General features: G+C 41.7%; 1 protein-coding gene across 1 annotated transcript in view; it reads right to left on the bottom strand.

Moving 5' to 3' along the window:
* Positions 1 to 541: 541 nt before the first annotated feature.
* Positions 542 to 26,139, bottom strand: part of LOC134290062 (uncharacterized) — a 124,582-nt gene continuing 98,984 nt past the window's right edge. The window contains exon 2 of the mRNA XM_062857044.1: positions 542 to 552. The gene's annotated coding sequence lies outside the window, so the exon portion shown is untranslated. The remainder of the gene's footprint in view (positions 553 to 26,139) is intronic.

Below are 26,139 nucleotides of genomic sequence, written 5' to 3'. Positions count from 1 at the left end.
GAGAAACAATAACATCAATGCAATGGTAGAAACAGCAGAGCGAAAAAAAAAACGATTATGAACACAATCATTTATATCATATTCATTGTTGGATAATTTAGTAAACTTATAGATATTCTCAAAAGTTGAGTATTTCAGGGAAACAAGTATCATTTGATAGTGCATGGTTACTCTGCTAAAATATTGATGAGATGTTTTATATCTTCTTCTTCTTCTTTTTTGAGTATTGTTCTCACTAAGACGAAGCCTGCTGCTCAGCCTGCTGTTCTGTGAATCAAGGCACGTGTTCCCACGTTTGATTTTTGTGCTATGCCATTGAAAAGAGTTAATTTCCTGTAAATGCGGCACTACTCAAACGTCATTTTAGTGGGCTTTTGCATCCATGAGCTCTTCCATAGTTATAAATTTTGACTTTTCTCTTCCAATGACCATTCTGTGCTTTTATATCGTGTTGTAGGCCCGACGATAACACTAAGCACATGAAAGTAGAGGCAATTCCCATTATAAATAGTTTATGAATCGTTAGGAGATCATACCCGCCATTTTCGACATCTAGAATTACTAGGAATTCCATGTCCAAATCTGGGTGCGCTTTGGTAATTTGAGGATTTTTGAATAGTATAAATAATTATTCTACATTCTTAGGAATGTAAGGAACTTTTTTGCCCATGAGAAAGAATTTTTCAATTGATATTTTCTAACTGAAAATTAAAAATACAAATCTCCATTATTTTATGGAAAATTCGCTCAAATTTAAGCAGATTGGCCAATATAATCACCAATATCTCGAATCCCACTAATTTGATTCAAAAATTATGTTCAGATGATTGAAACATATTGTATTCAGCTTTCTATTTATAGAAAAGGATTGAAAATAGGTTGATCGCAACGATAGATATTAATATATTAGTAAATTTCATATTTTTGAAAACTGTAGAGCTCGATTTTCAGGAAAAACTTAAAAACTGTTCTACTTAAAATTTTTTGCTGCACGATCTTGGTATCAGCACATAGTTATGCATCAAAAATTTTGGTCGTTGATAGAAGCTCACGACTTTCGATTTATTTTGTAAACTAGTGTTATTTGTCCACATCTCGGTCCGCTAGAGAAGTTCAAGGATTTTTGAAGAATCTGTGTAAAATTCTTGACTTTTGGAATTTCTTGTTCATACCTGGATCACCTAAGGGACCGTCCATAAATCACGTAGCAATTTTGGGATAGAATGGAGTTCCTCAAATTGCTACGCACCATGTTATAGGTACCGTCGTGCGGGGCTTCTTTATACACTTTTTAATGGTTTTTCAACTTTATGACATTATAACTTCCAGACTAGTGAATGTATTTCCACAATTTTTACTCATAATAATTGTGAGTATGTATTTAGGATGCATGCAAAATTTGAACTAAATCCATCAATATACAAAAAAGTTGCCCATACACCAATCGGAGACATCTCATATAGAACCAAAGGGGGGCTACTTTGGACATTTATAATTAAAACAAAGCTGCAGTTAAAATTCCGGGTTTATTTAAAATACTACTTTATACCAGTACTGTTGTATACTATATCATACATGATTTCAATAAATATATGCGTTTTTAGGTGGTTCTGTGCTACCTTTGGTATTATGAGCAGCGCGATATTTTAATATAGAATTAAAGGCTGTCTGGGGGCCATCAATCCTTTATTTAGGTTAAACGGTCATTTATAATGTGTATCGATACAAATATTCGATTGTATATGCTACGTCGATACTTTTTGCACGAATTGAGCAACCCTCTGAAATTTATGAACTGTAGAAACAGTGCTTACAGAGCAAATGTTCTGATACGTTATGAATATTTTTATGATTCATTCGATGTTTTTTCGCCTCCTGACAAGCAATAAGGGGTTTGTTTGAAAAACAATTTCAACCAAATGAAGGGGAAAATATTGCGTCATAATAGTCCCAAAGACATCAAACAGATTTGAACCATATTTCAAATTAAAAAAATCCATATTCAAAAGTGTCCAAAGTAGCCCCGTGTTTCAAAAGTAGCCCCGCACGACGGTATGGGAAAAGCTACGTCATTTGTGAATGCTGTATAAGTTTATTTGAATATTTTAAAAATGTAGAATTTCTTATTCTACATTCGTAAAAATATTAGGAATTATTTGTCCCCAAAGATAGTTTGAGTATTTTTGAAGAATCTATAAAAAATTAACGACTTTGAGAAATATTTAGATTTTTTTGTTCTTATCTTGGTTCGCTAAGGTAATTCGAGTATTTCCAAATAAACTATGTAAACTTAATCAATTTTAGGATTACTTGAAATTCTTGACCATATTTTATCAATAAGGTAGTTCAAGGATTTTTGAAGAAACTACGTGAACCTTATATAATTTTTTGTCCATATCTTTAATTCTTTGTCCATACATTGGTCCACTAAAGGATTTCAAGGATTTTTGAAGAATCTATGTATAATTCTTGATTATTGGAAATACTTAGAATTCCTCCCGGAATTCCTTCTCTGATTCTTACAGGATTTTCTTCAGAAATTCCTCCTGGAATTCCACCAGGAATTCCTCCTGGGATTTCTAAAGGAATTCCATCTGGGACACCTCTACGAATTCCTCCTAAGATTCCTCCTGGAAATCTTTTTTTTTTAATCTAGTTAATTTATTGAAGGCAATAACTACTTAATTGTAGTGATTAGTTCTGAATGGAGGCCAATGTACTCTAAGTTAGGGCAACTCGAGGTTAGGAGGTCACATTTTTCAAGGATGGGTAAGGTGATGATTGGGTAACGAGTTTCTCTGGAAATCATCCGGGAGTACTGCGCTTGTGTGCTCGGCGTCTGCTGGTGTTGGAATCAACTGTTGCGTGGGTTGTTCTTCCGGATGGCCAGGATTTAGTTCAGCAAATCCTCCTGGTATGCAGGAACTCTTCCTATGATTATTACATGTTATTCTTCGGGAAATCCCAGAAAGAATTATTGATGGAATAATAATTCTTTCTGGGATTTCTCCAAGGAATCCTCTGGGAATACTTCCAATAATATCTCCAGGAACTCCTCCTAGGAATCTCACAGAATCTTATTTTTCTTGAGATTTCTTTAGCAATTCACCTGGGATTCCTCCAGGAATTTATCCTAGGATTCCTCCAGGAAATTTTTCTAGGACTCCTCCAGGAATTAGGATTTCTCCAGAAATGTTTACTAGGATTCCCCCCGGAAATCCTCCCGGGATTCCTTCAGGAATTCCTATTCGGATTTCTTAAGAAATTTCTCCTGGGATTCCTTTTCGAAGGCTTCATCAGCTTCCTATGGGAACTCCTCCAGGAACTTCTTTAGGAATTCCTCCTGAGGACTCTCCAAAAATGTCTTCAAGAATTTCTCCTGGAATTCCTCTAGACCATTCCTCTTGGGAATCCTCCAATAATATTTTCGGAAATCCTTCAAGAATTCCAACACAAATGTCCCCTCCAGGAATTCCTCCTAGGTTTCCTCCGAGAAATGCTCCTGGGATTACTCCAGGAACTCTCCCTAGTAATAATACGGGAATGTTTTCTTGGATTCCTTCAGAAATTTTTCCAGGGATTTGTCCAGCAGTTTCTCCACAAATTGCTCTTTGAATTCCTCTAGGAATTCTGAAAGGATTCCTCCAGGAATTTATACAGGAATTGCTCCACAGATTCTTACAGGAGTTTCTTCTGGGATTCCTTTTGCAATTCCTGCTGGAATTTCTCTAGGCATTTATCTTAGGATTCCGCTTGGAAATCCTCTAGGAATTCATGCTAGGATTCCACCTAGAATTCTCTCATGGATTACTCCAGAAATACTTCCTGGCATTCTTTTAGGGGTTCTCCCAGGAATTCTTCCTGACATTCCTCCAGGAATTGCTCTTGGCATTCCTCTAGAAATTCCTCCTGGGATTCTTCCAGGAATTCTTTCTGGGATTCTCCTAGGAATTCCTGCGAGAATTCCTCCAGGAATTCCTCTTGGAATTCCTCATGGGATTCTTCCAGGAGTTCCTCCTGGGATTCATTCGTGAATTCTTCCTTGAGTTCCTCCATGAAATCTTCCTTGGATTCCTCCTGGAAATCCTCCAAGGATTCCTCCAGAAATTTCTCCTAGGACTCCTTCAGGAAATCCTCCTCGGGATTCCTAGAGGAACTCTTCTTAGGATTATTGCATGGTTTTCTTTTGGTATTCCTCCAATGATTCTTCCTGGGATTTTTCCAGGATTTTCTCTTCGGATTCCTTCAGAAATTACTCTTGGAATTTCATCAAGGAACTCCTTCTAGGATACTCACAGGTTTTTTTTTCTGAGATTTCACCGACAATTTCTCCTGGGATTTCTCCAAGAATTCCTTTTAGAATTTCTCCAGAAAATTCTCCTAGGATTCCCCCAGGAAATCCTCCTGGGATTCTTTCAGGAATTCCTCTTCGGATATCTCCTGGGATTTCTTTTAGAAGTCTTCCTGAGCTTCCATGGGCATTCCTTCTGGTATTTCTCCAGGAATTCTTTCTGAGGTTTCTCCAGAAATGCCTTCAAGAATTTGTACAGGAATTTCTCCTGGGATTCATCCAAGCCATTCTTGGGAATCCTCCAACAATATCTTCGGAAATCCTTCAGGAATTCCACAAAAATATCACCTAAAAATCCTCCTCTGGGATTCATTCGGGAAATGTTTCTGTGAGTCCTCCAGGAATTCTTTCTAGTATCCATACAGGAATTTATTCTTGGATTCCTTCAGCCATTTTCCCAGTGATTGCTCCAGCAATTCCTGCAGAAATTATTCTTTGGATTCCTTTAGGAATTTTCTAAGGCTTCCTCCACGAATTTCTACAGGAATTGCTCCAAGAATTCTTACATGAGTTTCTTCTGGGGTTTCTTCTGCAATTCGCCCTAGAATTCCTCTGGGAATTCATCCTAGGATTCCATTGGAAATCGTCTAGGAATTCATCTAGGATTCGACTTGGAATTCCTTCATAGATTGCTCCAAAAATACCTCCCAGTATTCCATCAGGTATTCCTTCAGAGGATCGTCCTGGAATTCCTCTTGACATTCCTCCAGGAATCTTTCTGGGAGTACCTCATGGGATTGTACCAGGCATTCCCGCTGGGATTCTTCCAGAAATTCCAGGTATTTCTATTGGCATGCCTCCTGGGTTTCATCTGTGAATCCCTCTTTGGATTCCTCCAGCATATCCTCCTGAGATTCCTCCAGGAAGTCCTCCTAAGATTCTTCCATGAAACCCTGGAGGGTTTTCTAGAAATTTCTCCTAGGATTCCTCTAAATTTGGTGGCGCGGCTTCCTATAGGAATTTCTCCTATTATTTCTCTAGGAATTCCCCTTCAGGCTTCTTTAGGTATTCCTCCAAAGTTTTCTCCAGGAATTTCTTTTGCGAATTCTCTAAGCATAATGCAAATTCTTCAAGAATTCTTCCAGAAATTTCACCTGTGACTCCTTTAATCTTCCTGGAATTCCTCCTGGAACTCTTCCTTGAATTATAACTGAAATTTATTCTGGGATTTCTGAATCATTTTTTTTTCAGGGATTTGTTCAGGAATTCCTTCAAAAATTTCTTTTTGGGTTCCACTAGGAATTCCTCCAGTAGCTATTCTTATGAGAAATCTCAGTAGGAATTCCTGGAGGAAGCTCAAGAGGAATTCCTGAAGGAATCCCAAGAGGAATTTTAGGAGGACTTAAAAATTGGAAGAAATGCCTGGTGGAATCCAAGGAAAAATTCCTAGAAGAATTCTAGAACGATTTTCTGGAAGAATCTTACGAAGAATTTCTGGAAGATCACCAGAAGGCATTCCTGGAGGAACCCCAAGGAAAATCCCTGCAGGAACTCCAGGATTAATTCCTGGAGATATCCCGGGAGGAATTTCTGCAAGAATCCAAGAAGTAATTCCTGGAAAATCCCAGAAGGAACTCCTGGAGGAATCGCAAGAAAAAAATCATAAAAAAATCCCAGGAAAAATGCATGGACGAATCCTATGTAGAATTTCTGAGATGAGTCCTTGAAGAAAATCCTGTAGGAATCCGAGGAATAATTCCTAGAGGAATCCCGGGAGGAAACCCTGGAGGAATCCCAGAAGAAATTCGTGGAGGAATTTCTCAATGAACCACGGTTAAAACTGTTGTGGGAATCCGAGGAGGAATTCCTCGAAACATCCCGGAAAGAATTCCTTGAGAATGCTCAGGAGGAATTCCTTGAGAAATTCCAAGAGGAATTCCTGGAGGAACCCCAAGATTAATTCCTGGAGAGTCCCCAAGAGAAATTCCTGCAGCAGAAACCCCGGGAGGAATTCCTCGAAGATTACATGTAGAAATTCATGGAAAAACCCTGGAAGGAATTCCTGCAGAATTTGTTGAGGGAATTCCTGGAGGAATCCTAGAAGGAATTTCTGAAAGAATTCTAGTAGAAACCTCAAGTGGAATTTCCACATGAATGCCTGAGAAAATCCCGGGAAGAATTCCTGGTTGTATCGTGGGAGGAATCGAAGGAGTAATTCCTGAAGGGATCCCAGGAAAAATCTTGCGGAAATCCCAGGAGGAATTCCTGGAGCAATCCCAGGAAGAACACATGGAGGAATTTTATGAGGGATTTATCAAGAAAATCCTGGAAGAAATTCCTGGAAGAATCCCAGGCGAAATCTCTCGCGAAATCTCGAGAGAATTTACTTGAGAAATCTCAGGAGTTTCACCGGGAATCCCTGAAAGAGTTTATACTCCCAGGATTTTCTCGATAAGTTTCTCTGGGAATTCCTGTAGTTTTGCCGGGATTTCTACTAGGATTTCTTCCAATAATTCCTCTAGAAGTTCCTCCGAGAATTCCAGAAGAAGTTCCTCCAGAAATTCTTCCAGGAATTTCTCTAGAAGTTCTCCCGGGAATTCTTCTAGGAGTGTCTCCGGGAATTCTTCTTGGTGGTCAACCAGCAATTTCTCTAGACGTTCCTCAAAAAAAATCCTTAAGAAATATCTCCTGGAATTCCTCTAGGAGTATCTCTCCCGGGAATTCCTCTAAAAATTCCTCCAGATTTTTTTTCTAAGAGTTCCTTCTGAAATTCTTCTAGGAGTTCCTTCGGGATTTTTTCTTTTAGTTCGTTCGAGAATTCCACGAGTGGATCCTTCGGGAATTCCTCTTGAAGTTCCTTCAGAAACTCATCTTGAAATTCCTTCAGAAATTCCTCTATGAGTAATTCCAGGAATTTCTCCAGGAGTGTCTCCTGGAATACCTTTCATAAGTCTCTCTGGGAATTCTTCTAGGACTTCCAAGAATTTCACTAAGAGTCCCCCTGGGAGTTTCATTGGGGGTTCCTCTAGGAGATTCTCCCAGAATTTCTATAAGACTTTCTCCTTGTTCCTCAAGGAGTTTCTTCGGCAATTTCTCTACAGGTGTTTCAAAAACTATTCTATGAGTATTTTTATATAGTTCCTGCGGGAATTCCTCTATGCTTTCCTTCGAGACTTCTTCTAGGAGTTACAGTGTATTTTTTTTTCTTGGAGTTCCTCCGGAAATCGCTCTACGTAGAATTAGCGATACCAGTAGAATTCGTCCAAAATTACCTCCGAAAATTCCTATGGAAGTTCCTTCGGGAATTCCTCAAGGGATTCCCACCGCAAATTCTTCTAATTGTTTCCTTCAGTAATTTCTCTTACAATTTCTCCGGAAATTCCTCTGAGAGTTGCTCCAGGGGTTCCTCCAAAAATACCTCTTGGAGTTCCCTTCAGAATTCATCTAGGTGGTCTTCTGGGAATTCCTCTCTAGGAGTTTCATAGGATTTTTTTCCTAAATTCTCACCGGGAATTCCTCTGGGAGTTCCTGCGGGTATTATTACTTGAATTTCTCAAAGAGTGTCGTAAGCAATTTTCTTCAAATTTCATTTCCTCTTGGAGTTCCTCTAAACATCCTGCAAGAAATCCCGTCGGGAATTTTTATAGGAGTACCTTCAGAAATTTCTCCACAAGTTCCTCCTAGAATTCCTCTTGAAATTTTTGTTAGAGTTCCTCTGAGAATTCCTTTAGGCTGCCCTCCGGGTTTTTCTTTAGGAGTTCTAATTAATTTTTTGTATGTTTCTCCGGGAATTAAACTAAAGTTTCTCTAAGAAATCCTGTCGGAGTATTTTCAAGGATTTTTCAAAAGTTCCTCCGAAATTGCTCTACCAGTTCTCAAGGAATTTCTTTCTAGCAGATCCTCTGGTGATTCTTCGGGGAGATACCCCGAGAATTTCTGCAGGCGATCCTGATATTCATCTAGAAGTTTCAATGGGATCTTTTTCTTGGAGATTCTCCATAAATTCCTCGAGTGATTCTTCCGGAGTTTCCCCGGGAGTTGCTCTGGGAGTTTCATTTCTCCTAGAGAAATGGCTGAAAAAACTCCATGAGGAATTTAAGGAGAAACTCCTGGAAGAATTCCGGGAGGAACTCCCAGAGAAATTTCCGGAGGAAGTCTTAGAGGTATACCTGGAGGAACTTCTAGAGCAATTCCCAGAGGAATTCCTAGAGGAGTTCTTGAAGGAACTCCTAAAAGAATCCCCGAAGAGAATTTTAGAAAAAAAAATCTCTTGGAACTCCTGAAGGAATGCACCTAAAGAATTTACCAAAGGATCTCCAAGAGGCATACCTGGAGGAACCCTATAAAAAATCCCACTGGAACTCATCGAAGAGAAGTGGAGTTCTTCCGGGATTTCAACTTAGTATTCCACTTGGAAATCCTCTAGGAATTCATGCTAGGATTCCACCTAGAATTCCTTCATTGATTTCTCCAGAAATACTTCCTGGCATTCCTCCTGACATTCCTCCAGGTATTCCTCTTGGCATTCCTCTAGGAATCTCCTGGGATTCTTTCTGGAATTCTTTCTGGGATTCTTCCAGGAATTCCTCCAAGGATTCCTCCATGAAATCTTCCTTGGATCCTCCTTGAATTCCTAAAGAAATTCCTCCTAGGACTCCTCCAGGAAATCCTCCTTGGGATTCCTAGAGGAACTCTTCCTAGGATTATTACATAGCTTCCTTCTGGTATTCCACCAATAATTCTTCCTGGGATTTTTCCAGGAATTTCTCTTCGAATTCCTTCAGATACTCTAAGGAATCCTCTAGGAATTCCTTCAAGAATATCTTCAGGAATTCTTTCTAGGATACTCACAGGTTTTTTTTTCTGAGATTTTACCAGCAATTCTTCCTGGGATTTCTCCTAGAATTCCTCTTAGAGAAAATTCTCCTATGATTCCCCCAGGAAATCCTCCTGGGATTCCTTTTGGAATTCATCTTCGGATTTCTGCTGGGATTCCTTTTCGAAGTCTTCCTGAGCTTCCTTTGGGAATTCCTCCTGGTATTTCTCTAGGAATTCCTCCTGAGGTTTCTCCAAAAAGGCCTTCAAGAATTTCTCCAGGAATTCACCCAAGCCATTCCTCTTGGGAATCCTCCAGGAATATCTTCGGAAATCCTTCAGGAATTCCACAAATATATCTTCTGAAACTCCTCCTGGGATTCCTCCTAGTATCAATACAGGAATTAATTCTTGGATTCCTTCAGCCATTTTTCTCTGAATTTTCCAAGGCTTCCACCACGAAATTTTACAGGAATTGCTCCAAGGATTCTTACATGAGTTTTTTCTGGGGTTCCTTCTGCAATTCGTCCTAGAATTCCTCTTGGAATTCATCCTAGGATTCCACTTGGAAGTCCTCTAGGAATTCGTCGTAGGATTCAACTTAGAATTCCAACATGGATTGCTCCAAAAATACCTCCAAGTATTCCTTCAGGGGATCCTCCAGGAATTTCTCTTGGAATTCTTCTGGGAGTACCTCGTGGGATTGTTCCAGGCATTCCTGCTGGGATTCTTCCAGGAATTCCAGGTATTCCTATTGCATTCCTCCAGGTATTTCTCTTGGCATTCCTCATGGGATTCCTCCAGGAATTCCTCCTCTCATTCATCCGTGAATTCCTACTTGAATTCCTCCAGGAAATCCTCCTAGGATTCCTCCAGGAAATCCTGGGAGGTTTTCTATAAATTTCTCCTAGGATTCCTCTAAATTTTGTTGCGGGGCTTCCTAAAGAAATTCCTCCTAAGATTTCTTTAGGTGTTCCTCCAAAGATTTCTCCAGGAATTTCTTTTGGGAATTCTCCAGGCATACCTTCAGAAAATCTTCAGGAATTCTTCCAGAAGCTCCACCTGGGACTCCTCCATTAAATCCTCCTGCGATTCCTTCAGGAAATCTTCCTGGAATTCCTCCAGGAACTCTTCCTTGTATTATAACAGGAATTTATTCTGGAATTTCTGAATCAATTCTTCCAGGGATTTGTTCAGGAATTCCCCCAGATTTTTTTTTTGATTCCACTAAGATTTCCTCCTGTAGCAACTCTTATGAGAAATCTCAGTAAGATTTCCTGGGGAAATCTCAAGAGGAATTCCTGGAGGAATCTCAGTAGGAGTTTCTGGAGGAAACTCAATAGGAATTCCTGAAGGAATCCCAAGAGGAATTTTAGGAGGTATAAAAAATTGGGAGAAATATCTGGTGGAATCGAAGGAAAAATTCCTAGAAGAATTCTAGAACGATTTTCTGGAAGAATCTTATGAGGAATTTCTAGAAGATCACCAGAAGGAATTTCTGGAGGAACCCCAAGGGAAATTTCTGCAGGAACTCCAGGATGAATTCCTGGAGATATCCCGGGAGGAATTTCTGCAAGAATCCGAGGAGTAATTCCTGAAAAAAAACTTAGAAGGAACTCCTGGAGGAATCCCAGGAAAAACTCTTGAAAAAATCCCAAGAAAAATGCTTGGAAGAATCCTAGGTAGAATTTCTGAGAAAATCCCAGAAGGAATTTCTGGATGAGTCCTTGAAGGAAATCCTGTAGGAATCCGAGGAAGAATTCCTAGAGGAATCCCGGGAGGAAACCCTGGAGGAATCTCAGAAGAAAATCGTGGAGGAATTTCTCAAGGAATCACGGTTAAAACTGCTGTGGAAATCCCAGGAGGAATTCCTCGAAACATCCCGGAAAGTATTCCTTGAGAATGCTTAGGAGACGAATTCCTAGAGGAATCCCAAGATGAATTCCTGGAGGAATCCCAAGAGAAATGCCTGCAAGAAATCCAGGAGGAATTCCAGTAGAAACCCCGGGAGGAATTCCTCGAAGATTACAAGAAGAAATTCATGGAAAAACCCTGGAAGGAATTCCTGGAAAATTTGTTGAAGGAATTCCTGAAAGTATATCGTGGCAGGAATCCAAGGAGAAATTCCTGGAGGGGTCCCAGGAAAAATCTCACAGAAATCCCAGGAGGAATTCATGGAGGAATTTTAGGAGGAATTTTAGGAGGAATTTATCAAAAATAAAAATCCTGAGAGAAATTACTGGAAGAATCCCAGGCGAAATTTCTCGAGAAATTATGGGAGGAAATCCTAGAGAAATTCTAGGAAGCTTTCTTGGATTAATCCCAAGAGGAATTCCTGGAAGAATTCCATACGGACTTCCTAAGGAATCCCTAAATGAATTTGTGGAGGAATTCTTGGAGAAATGCAGCAATCCCAGGAGAGCTTCGTATAGGAATTCCAGGAGGAATTTCTGGAAAAATCCAAGAAGCAATTCCCGGAGAAATCGCAATAAGAATTCCCGAAGCACTCAAGGATCCTCCTAGGATTCTTACTGGGATTCCTCCAGGAATTTCTCTTGGAATTTCTAAAGTGATTGTTTCAAGGATTCCTCCAGGAATTCTTTCACGAATTTCTCCTGGGATTCCTCCATGAATTAATTACTGAATTCTTACTGGAATTTTGTCTTAGATTCCTTTAGGACTTCAGGGATTCTTATTGCGATTCCTCCAGGAATTGCTTCTCGGATTCTTCCAGAAATTCCTCCTAGGATTCCTCCTGAGATTCCTTTATGAAGTTCTTTTGAAATTGCTGCGGAGATTCTTTCTGATTTCCTTCCAGGAACTTCTTCTGGAATTCTTTCAGGAATCCCTCCTTGGAGTCTTCCTAGCATTCGTCCTGCGATTCCTTCAGGAAATCCTGCGTGTCATCTTTGCGAAATTCCTCCTAGAACTCGTCCAGCAATTCCTCCTTAGATTCTTCCAGACGTTCCTTCTGGGATACCTTCAAGACTTACTCCTGGGATTCCCCCAGGAGTTCCTTCCTGGATTCTTCCAGTATTTCTGCCTTCGATTCTCCCAAGCATTTCTCCAAGAATTTCTCCACAAATTCATTTTGAGATTCTTCCAGGAATTTCTCTCAGGATTTTCTTTTGATAAATTCCTCATAAAATTCCTCCATGAATCCCTCCAGGATTTTTTTTAAATTGCTCATTGCGCGGTTATAAGTGCGACGATGAAATGCGGAATCTCAAATAAAAGTGCGAATTTGTGTCAGATCGTTTCGGTGTCTTCTCCGCACTTATTCATTAGCTCGTGATGAATAAGTGCGGTGAAGACACCGGAACGATTTGATGCAATATCGCACATTTATTTGAGATTCCGCACTTCGTCGCAGCCCAGTTAGCAATGCAATAAACTATACATTCCTCCATGAATTCCTCCTAAAATGCCTCCTGGGATTCCTCCAGGAATTCCTCCTGGGATTTCTGCGAGATTTTTCCTGGGATCCCTCCAGGAATTTCTCCTTGGATTCCTCTCACGATACACTTTCAGGAATTCCTTCAACAAATTTTCCAGGAATTCCTTCCAGGGTTTTTCCATGAATTTCTACATGTAATCTTCGAGGAATTCCTCCCGGGGTTTCTGCTGCAGGAATTTCTCTTGGGGATTCTCCAGGAATTAATCTTGGGGTTCCTCCAGGAATTCCTCTTGGAATTTCTCAAGGAATTCCTCCTGAGCATTCTCGAGGAATTCTTTCCGGGATGTTTCGAGGAATTCCTCCTGGGATTCCCACAACAGTTTTAACCGTGATTCCTTGAGAAATTCCTCCACGATTTTCTTCTGAGATTCCTCTAGGGTTTCCTCCCGGGATTCCTCTAGGAATTCTTCCTCGGATTCCTACAGGATTTCCTTCAAGGACTCATCCAGAAACTCCTCCTGGGATTTTCTCAGAAATTCTACCTGGGATTCTTCCAAGCATTTTTCTTGGGATTTTTCCAGGAGTTCCTTCTAGGTTTTTTCAGAAATTACTTCTTGGATTCTTGCAGAAATTCCTCCTAAGATATCTCCAGGAATTCATCCTGGTGTTCCTGAAGGAATTTCCCTTGGGGTTCCTCTAGAAATTCCTTCTGGTGATCTTCCAGAAATTCCTCGTAAGATTCTTCCAGAAAATCGTTCTAGAATTCTTCTAGGAATTTTTCCTTGGATTCCACCAGATATTTCTCCCAATTTTTCTATTCCTCCTAAAATTCCTCTTGGGATTGCTTCAGGAATTCCTATTGAGTTTCCACCAGAAATGCCTACTGAGATCCCTCCAGGAATTCCTCTTGAGATTTCTCCAGGAAATCTTACTGAGATTTCTCCAGGAAATCCTACTGAGATTTCTCCAGTAAACCCTACTGAGATTTCTCCAGCAAATCCTACTGAGATTTTTCATAAACGTTGCTACTGGAGGAATTCTTAGTGGAATCCAAAAAAAATTCTGGAGAAATTCCTGAACAAATCCCTGGAAGAATTGATTCAGAAATTCCAGAGTTATTACCTGTTATAATACAAGCAAGAGTTCCAGGAAGAATCCCAGGAGGATTTCCTGAAGGAATCGCAGGAGGATTTAATGGATGAGTCCCAGGTGAAGCTTCTGGAAGAATTCCTGAAGATTTTCCGAAGGTATGCCTGGAGAATTCCCAAAAGAAATTCCTGGAGAAATCTTTGGAGGAACACCTAAAGAAACCTGAGGAGAAATTTCTGTAGGAAGCCCCGCAACAAAATTTAGAGGAATCTTAGGAGAAATTTATAGAAAACCTCCCAGGATTTCCTGGAGGAATCCCAGGAGGATTTCCTGGAAGAATCCCAGGAGGATTTCCTGGAGGAATCCTAGGAGGATTTCCTGGAGGAATTCAAGGAGGAATTCACGGATGAATGCCAGGAGGAATTCCTGGAGGAATCCCATGAGGAATGCCAAGAGGAATACCTGGAGGAATGCAATAGGAATACCTGGAATTCCTGGAAGAATCCCAGCAGGAATGCCTGGAATAATCCCACGAGGTACTCCCAGAAGAATGCCTAGAGGAATTCCTGGAGGATCCCCTGAAGGAATACTTGGAGGTATTTTTGGAGCAATCCATGTTGGAATTCCAAGTTGAATCCTACGACGAACTCCTAAAGGACTTCCAAGTGGAATCCTAGGATGAATTACTAGAGGAATTCTAGGACGAATTGCAGAAGGAACCCCAGAAAAAACTCATATAAGAATCCTTGGAGCAATTCCTGAAAAATTTCGTGGTGGAAGCCTTGGAAAATTCAGAGAAAAATGGCTGAAGGAATCCAAGAATTAATTCTTGTATTGTTACTAGGACGAATCCTAGGAGGAGTTTCAGAAGATATATTTGTGGAATTCCTGAAGGATTTCCGAAGACATTCCCGGAGGATCCCCAAGAGGAATGGCTTGGATGAATTTCTGGAGAAATTCTTGAGGGCCTTTTTGGAGAAACCTCAGGAGGAATTCCTAGAGATATACCCGGAGGAATTGCCATAGGAAGCTCAGGAAGATTGACGAAGATGAATTCCAAAAGGAATCCCAGGAGGATTTCCTGGGGGAATCATAGGAGAATTTTCTGGAGAAACTCCAAGAGGAATTCTTGGATAGGGATTCTTGGAATCCCAGGAAGAATTGCTGGTAAAATCTCAGAAAAAAAACCTGTGAGAATCCTAGAAGGAATTCCTGGAGATATTCTTGAAAGAATTCCTAGAGGATTCCTTAGAGTTATATCTGAAGGAATCCGAAGAGAAATTCCTGGAAAAATCCCAGGAAGAATTATTGGTGGAATACCAGAAGGAAGCTATGTGATAATCCTAGGAAGAGTTCCTCTAGGAATCACGAGGAGGATTTCTTGGAGGAGTCCTAGGAGGAATTCCAAGGAGGATCCAAGGAAGATTTCATGGAGGAATCTGAGGAGAAATTCACGCAGGAATCCCATGAGGAATTCCAAGAGGAATTCCTGGAGGAATCCTTGGAGGAATTCCAGGAAGAATCCCTGGAAGAATCCCAGGAGATTCCTAGAGGAATGCCAAGAGGAATTCCTGGAGGAATGTCAGTAGGAATGCCAGGAAGAAAGAGAGAAATCAATGAAGGAAGTCTAGGTGGAATCCTAGCATGAATTCCTAGAGGATTTCCAAGTGGAATCCTAAGTTGAAATTCCGGAAGAACTCCAGGAGGAATTGCCGAAGGAATCTCAGAGGAAACTCCTGTAATAATCTGTGGAGTTTTTCTAGGTGTTTCTCTTCGATGAGTTCCAGCGGGATTTTTTATAGGAGTTCCTCCAGGTATGCCTCTTGGAGATCCTCTTTTTTTAGGTGCATTCCTTCAGGAGTTCCAAGAGATTTTTTATTCTAAAATTTTCTTCGGAGATTCTTTTGGGAGTTCCTTCAAGAACTCCTCTAGGTATTCCTCTGGGAATTGCTCTAGGAGTTCCTCCAGGTATACCTCTAGGACTTCTCTGGGAGTTCCTCCCGGAATTCTTCCAGGAGTTTCTCCTTAAATTCCTCATGGAGTTTCTTCAGCCGTTTCTCTAGGAGAAATGAAACTCCCAGAGCAACTCCCGGGGAAACTTCCCGAAGAATCATCGGAGGATCTGCTAGAAAGAAATTCCTTGAGAACTGGTAGAGCAATTTCGGAGGAACTTTTGAAAAGTCCTTGAAAATACTCCGACAGAGAAACTTTAGTTTAATTCCCGGAGAAACATACATACAAAATCTCAAGAGGAACTCCAGGAGGAACTTATAGAGAAATTTCTGAAGGTACTCCTATAAAAATTCCCGACGGGATTTCTTGCAGGATTTTTAGAGGAACTCCAAGAGGAATTTCGGGAGAAACTCATAAAATAATTCCTGGATGACCTTTGAAGAAATTGCTTACGACACTCTTTGGGATGTTCAAGTAATAATACCCGGAGGAACTCCCACAGGAATTCCCGGTGAGATTTTAGGAAAAAAAATCCTATGAAACTCCTAGAGAGGAATTCCCAGAAGACCACCTAGATGAATTCTGAAGGGAACTCCAAGAAGTATTTCTGGAGGAACCCCTGGAGCAACTCCCAGAGGAATTCCTGGAGAAATTGTAAGAGAAATTGCTGAAGGAAACAATTAGAATAATTTGCGGTGGAAATCCTGGGTAAATATGCGGAGAAACACCTTGAGGAATTCCCGAAGGAACTTCCATAGGAATTTTCGGAGGTAATTTTGGACGAATTCTACTGGTGTCGCTAATTCTACGTAGAGCAATTTCCAGAGGAACTCCAAGAAAAAAAAAAACATTGTAACTCCTAGAAGAAGTCTCGAACGACAGCATAGAGGAATTTCCGCAGGAACTTTAACCTTCCGAAGGTGCTCAAAAAAAGTTACGTTTAAGGTGTTCGGGTCAAATTGACCCGGATTTGGTACAATGATTTCACAGTCATTTATCAATAAAATAATAAAGTTTTTGTACTCAAAATTATCGTTAGGGCTTAAATTTTGTGGATCCGGCTCAAAACTAAGGTTCGGTTGGATGTGGCCACTTGGAACCGACGCCAGAGGGATCATGGTTTGGCCATATTCGCAGGAGGGTATTTTTCGCAATAAGTTATGCGAAATGCAGCTGATTTGAATGTTTGGAGTGCTAAATGCACCGGAAAAAGCAGCATCAAACTGCCCCAACCACTAAGCTAACTGACCAGATGAGTTTTGGCTATCAGGTGGCCACGGGACTAAATCTTGAGGCCTCGGAACGGCTTCCCGGAGTCCCCCGATAGGTGCCCATTTTACAAATATGGTGAATCCATGCCGTGCGACATATCAAAAGTTGCAGAATTTTATGGAGAATACATCAGTGACCATGTCAGAAGCCAGAAGCAAGATTGGCCACTTGGTGGTCCCGGAACCGATTCCCGGGACCCCGGAAATGTGGCCAATTCTCGCAGTTTATATGACCTTGCCGTATGGCACATCGAAATTCGCAGAATTTCATTGACAATTCACCAGTCATCAAACCAGCAACTGAAGACAACATTGTCCGTTTGGTGATCTCTGAACCGGTTCCCAGGGCCGGTTCCGAGGCCCCCGGAAATGTGGTCAATTCTCGATTTTTTTTACTATGCCGTGCGACATATCTAAATTTGCAGAATTTTGTTGCGAATATATCAGTGGCCACATCAGATACGAAAAGCAGGATTGGCCACTTAGTGGTCCTGGAACAGGTTCCCGGTAACCGGTTCCCAGGACTCCGAAAATGTGGCCAGTTCTCGCAGTTTGTATGACCTTGCCGTACGGCACATCAACATTCTCAGAACATCATGTGTAGGTAATTCATCAGTCATCAAACAAGCAACAGAAAACAACATTGTCCACTTGGTGGTCCCGGAGCCGGTTCCCAGGACCGGTTCCAAGGACCCCCAAAGTGTGATCAATTCTCGATTTTTTTTTACCATGCCGTGCGAATTTTTCAGAATTTTGATGCGAATGTATCAGTGGCCACATTAGGCACGAAAAGCAGGATTGGCCACTTAGTGATCCCGGATCAGGTTCCCGGAACCGGTTTTCAAAACCCCGGAAATGTGGTCAATTCTTGAATTTTCTATAATCATGTTGTCTGATGCATCGAAACTTGCAGAATTTTGATGCGAATCCATCAGTGCTCACATCAGATATCAGAGGCAGAATTAGCCCCTTGGTGGTCCCGGAACCGGTTCCAGGACCCCGGAAATGTGGCCAATTCTCGCAGTTTGTATGACCTTGCCATATGGCACATCGAAATTTGCAGAATTTCATAGATAATTCATTAGTCATCAAACCAGCAACTGAAAACAACATTGTTCGCTAGGCGGTCCCGGAACCGGTTCCCAGGGCCGGTTCCGAGGACCCCGGAAATGAGGTGAATTTTCGTTTTTTTTTACCATGCCGTGCGAAGCATCTACATTTGCAGAATTTTGTTGCGAATATATCAGTGGCCACATCAGATACGAAAAGCAGGATAGGCCACATGGAGGTCGCGGACCTGGTTCCGGAGGCTCCGGAAATGGTGCCAACTCTCACATTTTGTACGACCATCCCATGTGGCACATCAAAATTCGCAGAATTTCATAGATAATTCATCAGTTATCAAACCAGCACCTGAAGATAACGTTGTCCACCTGGTGGTTCCAGAACAGGTTCCCGGGACTGGTTTTCAAAATCCCGGAAATGTGATCAATTCATGCATTTTCTATAATCATGTTGTCTGATGTATCAAAATTTGCAGAATTTTGATGTTCACATCAGATATAAGAGGCAGGATTAGCCACTTGGTGGTCCCGGAACCGGTTCCCAGGACCCCGGAACTATGGCCAATTTTCGCAGTTTGTATAACCTTACCGTATGGGACAACAAAATTCGCAGAATTTCAAAGATTATTCATCAGTTATCAAATCAGCAACTGGAATCAACATTGCCCACCGGTTCCCAGTACCGGTTCCCGAGGCCCCGAAAATGTGACCAATTCCCTGATTTTGTATGACCCTGCCATGTGGCGCATCAAAATTCGTTGAATTTCATGGATAATTTTCCAGTTATCAAACCAGCTAGTGAAGAGAACATTGTCCCCCAAGTGGACCCTGAACGGGTTCCCTGGCCTCCTATCATTATGCCAGTTCTCGCATTTTCAATAACCATGCCGTCCGATATACCACAAATTTCCAGACTCTTTGGAGAATGCATAAGTTTTCGAGCCAGCTACGGGAAGCAATATTGTTCACTTGGTAGTCTCAGAATATGAGGACCCCGGATATGTAATAAATTATTTTATTGACGATGGTAATACCACAGATAAACAGACGTAACACCTTGAACGATTTTAATGGAAATCCATCGCCCAGTTCACACTATCATCACCTGGTGGAAAAGTTGCACGAATCACTGTGTTGTGCAATATCGTCAACAGAAGGCGCTAATGTGAAACGTCAAACGCATAGAAAAACGATGCGCGCGCCTCTGGTTGTGAAAGCCACAACTATGAAAATTTGCCTATGTTCCCCTATATTGTTTTGCCTATGTTCCCCTCGTTCTCCACATTGACCATTCTCGCCAAAAAATATGACGCTACCAACACTGAATATCCCGAGCAGCTATCTCATTGGTTCCTTGTGTGAGTGAAGCTGATTTGGCGATACTGGTGTAGCAACTGCTGGCGATTAATCAAGCTCAAGCTGATGGCACATCCAAATTTTCAGACTATCATCAATATTCAGAATGTAAAAGAAAGTTAGCATGTTAGTACTACATGTAAATATTCGCCATCTAGCGGCGTAGGACCCAGTTTCCGGAAAGTTGGAAATGCAGCAAATTTGCACATTGCACATAAATGTGGGTTTCAGGTGAACTATCCATTTATTCAAATTTCGCTGGGAACTGCGACAAGGTGACGGACATTCGCCTGAAACACGAAGCAGCAAAGGTCGCAGTGGTAGTGAATGCGGTACAAAGTACATGCTGGTAGGCAGAACGGAACACGACCGGATCTGTGTAGACAGTAATGTAACGAAATACAGGGATACCTTCGAGGAGGTGGATAAATTCGTCTACATCGGATCTTTAGTGACAGCTGTCAACAAAATTAGTCGTGCAATTCGAACGCGTACCATCAGTGTAAGTAGCTGCGGTCTAAAAGGTTCACTCACGCACCAAATGTACCATGAACAAAACGCCAATAAGGCCGGTGGTCCGCTATGGACACGAGACACGCACCATGCTTGAGTGGAACCTGCAAGTATTTGGAGTTTCGACCGTTGCGTACTAATCTTCGGAGGTGTTTTTTTTTTTTTTTTTTATCTGTATTAACGAGATTTTTAGCCCTAGACTAGTTCATCTCGGGACCCACGCTTTACTTCCCTTCCGAAGGAAGAACTCACATTTTGCGAGTTTGTCGGGAGTGGGATTCGATCCCAGGTCCTCGGCGTGGAGGTGTGAAGTAGAAGGGTGAGTGGCGGTAAAGGATGAATCACAAGCTCGTTGCACTGTACGGCGAACCCAGTATTCAGAAGGTGGACAAAGCCGGAAGTATACGATGAGCAGGGCATATTGCAAGAATGCTGGACAACAACCCTGCAAATTTGGTGATCGGGTTAGCACAAAAATTGACAACATTTCTCCGAGAATCGGTTCCGGGACCATCAGGTGGACAATGATGTTTCCAGTTGTTCGATAATTGATGAACTATCTATGAAATTATATGAATTTTGATAAGTCTCACGGCACATTCTAGGTGTCCAGGGAACCGGGTTTCGAACCATCTAGTGGCCAATCCTGTTTTTGGTATTTAACTTGGCCACTGATGTATTCGCATCAAAATTCTGCAACTCTTGATAGATCGGACAGCGTGATCAAAGGCATTGCGGGAATTGAGCACTTTTCCGGGGTCCTGGTAATCGCTTCCGCGACTACAGCAGCTCATAGAAAATGTGAGAATTGACCTCATTGCTGAGGTCTTGAGAACTGGTCCCGGAACCACCAGGTAGATAATGTTGTCTTCAGTTGCTGGTTTGATAACTGATGAATTATCTATGAAATTCTGCGAATTTTGATGTGCCACATGAGATGGTCATACACGATGCGAGAACTGGCCACATTTCCGGGGCCTCCGGATCCGGGTCCGGGACCTCCAAGTGGCCATTCCTGCTTTTCGTATCTGATGTGGCCACTGATATATTCGCATCAAAATTCTGAAAAATTCGCACGGCATGGTAAAAAAATTCGAGAATTGATCACACTTTGGGGGTCCTTGGAACCGGTCCTGGGAACCGGCTCCGGGACCACCAAGTGGACAATGTTGTTTTTTGTTGCTTGTTTGATGACTGATGAATTACCTACACATGATGTTCTGAGAATTTTGATGTGCCGTACGGCAAGGTCATACAAACTGCGAGAACTGGCCACATTTTCGGAGTCCTGGGAACCGGTTACCGGGAACCTGTTCCAGGACCACTAAGTGGCCAATCCTGCTTTTCGTGTCTGATGTGGCCACTGATATATTCGCAACAAAATTCTGCAAATTTAGATATGTCGCACGGCATAGTAAAAAAATCGAGAATTGACCACATTTCCGGGGGCCTCGGAACCGGCCCTGGGAACCGGTTCCGAGATCACCAAGCGGACAATGTTGTCTTCAGTTGCTGGTTTGATGACTGGTGAATTGTCAATGAAATTCTGCGAATTTCGATGTGCCATACGGCAAGGTCATATAAACTGCGAGAATTGGCCACATTTCCGGGGTCCCGGGAATCGGTTCCGGGACCACCAAGTGGCCAATCTTGCTTCTGGCTTCTGACATGGTCACTGATGTATTCTCCATAAAATTCTGCAACTTTTGATATGTCGCACGGCATGGATTCACCATATTTGTAAAATGGGCACCTATCGGGGGACTCCGGGAAGCCGTTCCGAGGCCTCAAGATTTAGTCCCGTGGCCACCTGATAGCCAAAACTCATCTGGTCAGTTAGCTTAGTGGTTGGGGCAGTTTGATGCTGCTTTTTCCGGTGCATTTAGCACTCCAAACATTCAAATCAGCTGCATTTCGCATAACTTATTGCGAAAAATACCCTCCTGCGAATAAGGCCAAACCATGATCCCTCTGGCGTCGGTTCCAAGTGGCCACATCCAACCGAACCTTAGTTTTGAGCCGGATCCACAAAATTTAAGCCCTAACGATAATTTTGAGTACAAAAACTTTATTATTTTATTAATAAATGACTGTGAAATCGTTGTACCAAATCCGGGTCAATATGACCCGAACACCTTAAACGTAACTTTTTTTGTCCAGCCCTTCAGAAACGGCCAAAATTATCGGTCAAAATTTTAAAAATAAGTTTTTGGCAAAAGATTTAAAGTCACAAAGTTTCAAAGCTATAGCAAATCAGGATCAAAAGATATTGCGCCTGAAAAGTGCGATCCGGGTCATATTGACCCGAACACCGTAGGAAGGTTAAAAAGAAATTCATAGAATAGTTTTTGAAACACCTGTAGAGAAATTGCTGAAGAAACTCCTTGAGGAACAAGGAGAAAGTCTTATAGAAATTCTTGAAGCACCTCCTAGAGGAACCCCCAATGAAACTCCCAGGGGGACTCTTAGAGAAATTCTTGGAAGTCCTAGAAGAATTCCCAGAGAGACTTCTAGTAGGTATTCTAGGAGAAACTCCTGGAGAAATTCCTGGAGTTACTCGTAGTGGAATTTCTGAAGGAATTTCAAGATGAGTTTCTGAAGAAATTTCAAGAAGAATTCTCGAAGGATCCACTCGTGGAATTCTCGAACGAACTAAAAGAAAAAATCCCGTAGGAGCTCCTAGAAGAATTTCAGGAGGAACTCTAAGAAAAAAATTTGGAGGAATTTGTAGAGGAATTCTCGGGAGAGATACTCCTAGAGGAATTCCAGGAGATATTTCTTAAAAATTTTTTGGAGGAACGTCTGAAGAAATTGCTGGTTGACCACCAAGAAGAACTCCCGGAGACACTCCTAGAAGAATTCCCGGGAGAACTTCTAGAGAAATTCCTGGAAGAATTTCTGGAGGAACTTCTTGAGGTATTTCTGGAGGAACTTCTAGAGGAATTCTTAAAGGAATTCTAGTAGAAATCCCGGCAAAACTACAGGAATTCTCAGAGATACGAACGTACGAACTCTTAGAAAACATCCCATTTGAATTTCTAGAAGAATTTCGCTGAGGTCTCCTTATAAATTGCTGGAGGATCCTCTAGAAGAAATCTCGAGAAAACTTTTTGGGGAATTCCTGGAGGACCCCCTAGAAAAAAAAATCCGATTGAAACTCCTAGAGGAATTTCCGGAGGACTGACTAGGGAAATCTCGAGTAATTCCCGGAAGAACTCCCAGAAAGAAATCTTATAAAAACTCGAAGATCAATTTCCGGAGGAGCTACCTGAAGAATTTATAGAAGAATGTCTTGATAAATTCCTGGAAGAATTCCTAGACGAGATTCTGGTGAACTTTTTGAAGAATTTCCGGAGGAACTCCTAGAGAAATTTTTGGAGGAAATCCTAGAGGAATCTAGGATCTAGATTCCCGGAGAAACCCATCGAGAAAATACTGGGGTAGGAACTCCTTCAGGAATTCCCGGTTAAACTCCCATAGGCATTTCCTGGAGAACTTTTCGAGAAATTTATGTACGAACACTTAGAAAAAATCACATTTGAAAAATTTCCAAAAGAACTCCTAGGAAAATTCCGGTTTATCCGGTGGGATATTAGAATAATGACTAAAATCACAAAATGTGCTCAGAAATCGTAATCCGTTTCAAAAATTTGGCTTTAGCGCCAATCCCGAATCAGGATTGCCAAATCTCATGTAGGTTATGCCCGGCCACTCTTCGGAGAAGTCGTGAGCCCGATTGTCTTTGGAAAAACGATCATAGCACCATAAAACACACACAAATCAGAACTAATCTATATATTCACTGAATCAAACATTTTCGTAGATTACAATTTAGCTTGCTTCGATTGGCCAATCACTATAACGTTTTAGTATTTTTCGCGCACATATTCTTTTCGTGTTCTAGCACTTCTGCTTGTTCGGGATAGTCGACAGCATCCAGACTCCGACAAAAACCGACCGTATGCGCTGTGAAGTAATACGAATACAGCGATACAAGCGATGTCCATTATTGTTCACTAAAATCACTTACGTCGGTTGCGGTTGTAAAAGGCGTCGCTTGCTATGGTCCACATGCTGATAGAAGCGATGCCGCCCCACACCACTTGCGATCATTAATTTCTAAAACTCTTTTGTGGTTTAGATGCGGTGATAACCACAGATCCGAACCAGTTTCGTGGATGTCCGTTGGTGGTGTAAAGGGGGGGGGGGGGGGGCGTCCCATCGTTACGTCGTCGGCTTGTAGTCTACGTACCTGCCACAAGTAGGTCGCCGTCTCACCGCCTACTCTGTATGGGCTGCGATGGCCTACTGATCCTCCAGTGGTGTTTAACGGCTGATATGGCTGCAGCTGGATGGTCGATCTTCACCAATCGATATACAGAAACTTTCTGCGCTTTCTTTCTACAGAGGCTCTATTTATATGCGCGCTTGTAGTAATGTTAAACTACTACCCCTACTATGATGAAAACGCCTGATTCAGTTTTTATGCATGTAGTAAAAAAAAATACGACGCACTGTGTCGGAACTGAAAGCAATGCAAACAAATCCGTTACATCGCTTCTATCACGGGGTTGAAAAAGAAAATTTGCTTTAGGAAATTTTTTTAGTAGTGTCTGGAATATGACTTCAATTAATTAATCTTAAACATTATTCAATGATGCTTCAATGCGACATCGAAGACTTTACTGCATCCGATCTTCCACAGACGACTTACTAAAAGAAAACAATATGCTCCAAATCTACTTTTGAAGACTTTAACTCGTTTAGAAAATGCTCCTGACCAACTACAGAAGACTTTTATGCATCAATTTAATTGCTCCACACACACTAGTAGAGACTTGATACGCTTACTAAATATACAAAAGCAGTTGACATCTAACATTCAACCTCCACCGGATTACCCAGAAAGTGCCCCACGTTGGGCGCCAATGTAACGGTTTATCCGGTGGGATATTAGAATAATGACTAAAATCACAAAATGTGCTCAGAAATCGTAATCCGTTTCAAAAATTTGGCTTTAGCGCCAATCCCGAATCAGGATTGCCAAATCTCATGTAGGTTATGCCCGGCCACTCTTCGGAGAAGTCGTGAGCCCGATTGTCTTTGGAAAAACGATCATAGCACCATAAAACACACACAAATCAGAACTAATCTATATATTCACTGAATCAAACATTTTCGTAGATTACAATTTAGCTTGCTTCGATTGGCCAATCACTATAACGTTTTAGTATTTTTCGCGCACATATTCTTTTCGTGTTCTAGCACTTCTGCTTGTTCGGGATAGTCGACAGCATCCAGACTCCGACAAAAACCGACCGTATGCGCTGTGAAGTAATACGAATACAGCGATACAAGCGATGTCCATTATTGTTCACTAAAATCACTTACGTCGGTTGCGGTTGTAAAAGGCGTCGCTTGCTATGGTCCACATGCTGATAGAAGCGATGCCGCCCCACACCACTTGCGATCATTAATTTCTAAAACTCTTTTGTGGTTTAGATGCGGTGATAACCACAGATCCGAACCAGTTTCGTGGATGTCCGTTGGTGGTGTAAAGGGGGGGGGGGGGGGGCGTCCCATCGTTACGTCGTCGGCTTGTAGTCTACGTAGCTGCCACAAGTAGGTCGCCGTCTCACCGCCTACTCTGTATGGGCTGCGATGGCCTACTGATCCTCCAGTGGTGTTTAACGGCTGATATGGCTGCAGCTGGATGGTCGATCTTCACCAATCGATATACAGAAACTTTCTGCGCTTTCTTTCTACAGAGGCTCTATTTATATGCGCGCTTGTAGTAATGTTAAACTACTACCCCTACTATGATGAAAACGCCTGATTCAGTTTTTATGCATGTAGTAAAAAAAAATACGACGCACTGTGTCGGAACTGAAAGCAATGCAAACAAATCCGTTACAAAGGAATCCCAGGAGGATTTCCTGGGGGAATCATAGGAGAATTTTCTGGAGAAACTCCAAGAGGAATTCTTGGATAGGGATTCTTGGAATCCCAGGAAGAATTGCTGGTAAAATCTCAGAAAAAAAACCTGTGAGAATCCTAGAAGGAATTCCTGGAGATATTCTTGAAAGAATTCCTAGAGGATTCCTTAGAGTTATATCTGAAGGAATCCGAAGAGAAATTCCTGGAAAAATCCCAGGAAGAATTATTGGTGGAATACCAGAAGGAAGCTATGTGATAATCCTAGGAAGAGTTCCTCTAGGAATCACGAGGAGGATTTCTTGGAGGAGTCCTAGGAGGAATTCCAAGGAGGATCCAAGGAAGATTTCATGGAGGAATCTGAGGAGAAATTCACGCAGGAATCCCATGAGGAATTCCAAGAGGAATTCCTGGAGGAATCCTTGGAGGAATTCCAGGAAGAATCCCTGGAAGAAT

This window comes from Aedes albopictus, chromosome 3, assembly GCF_035046485.1.
Source record: "Aedes albopictus strain Foshan chromosome 3, AalbF5, whole genome shotgun sequence".
Lineage (NCBI taxonomy): Eukaryota > Metazoa > Arthropoda > Insecta > Diptera > Culicidae > Aedes > Aedes albopictus.
Note: the sequence above shows the minus strand (reverse complement) of the source record. Positions and strands in the feature narration are given on the sequence as shown.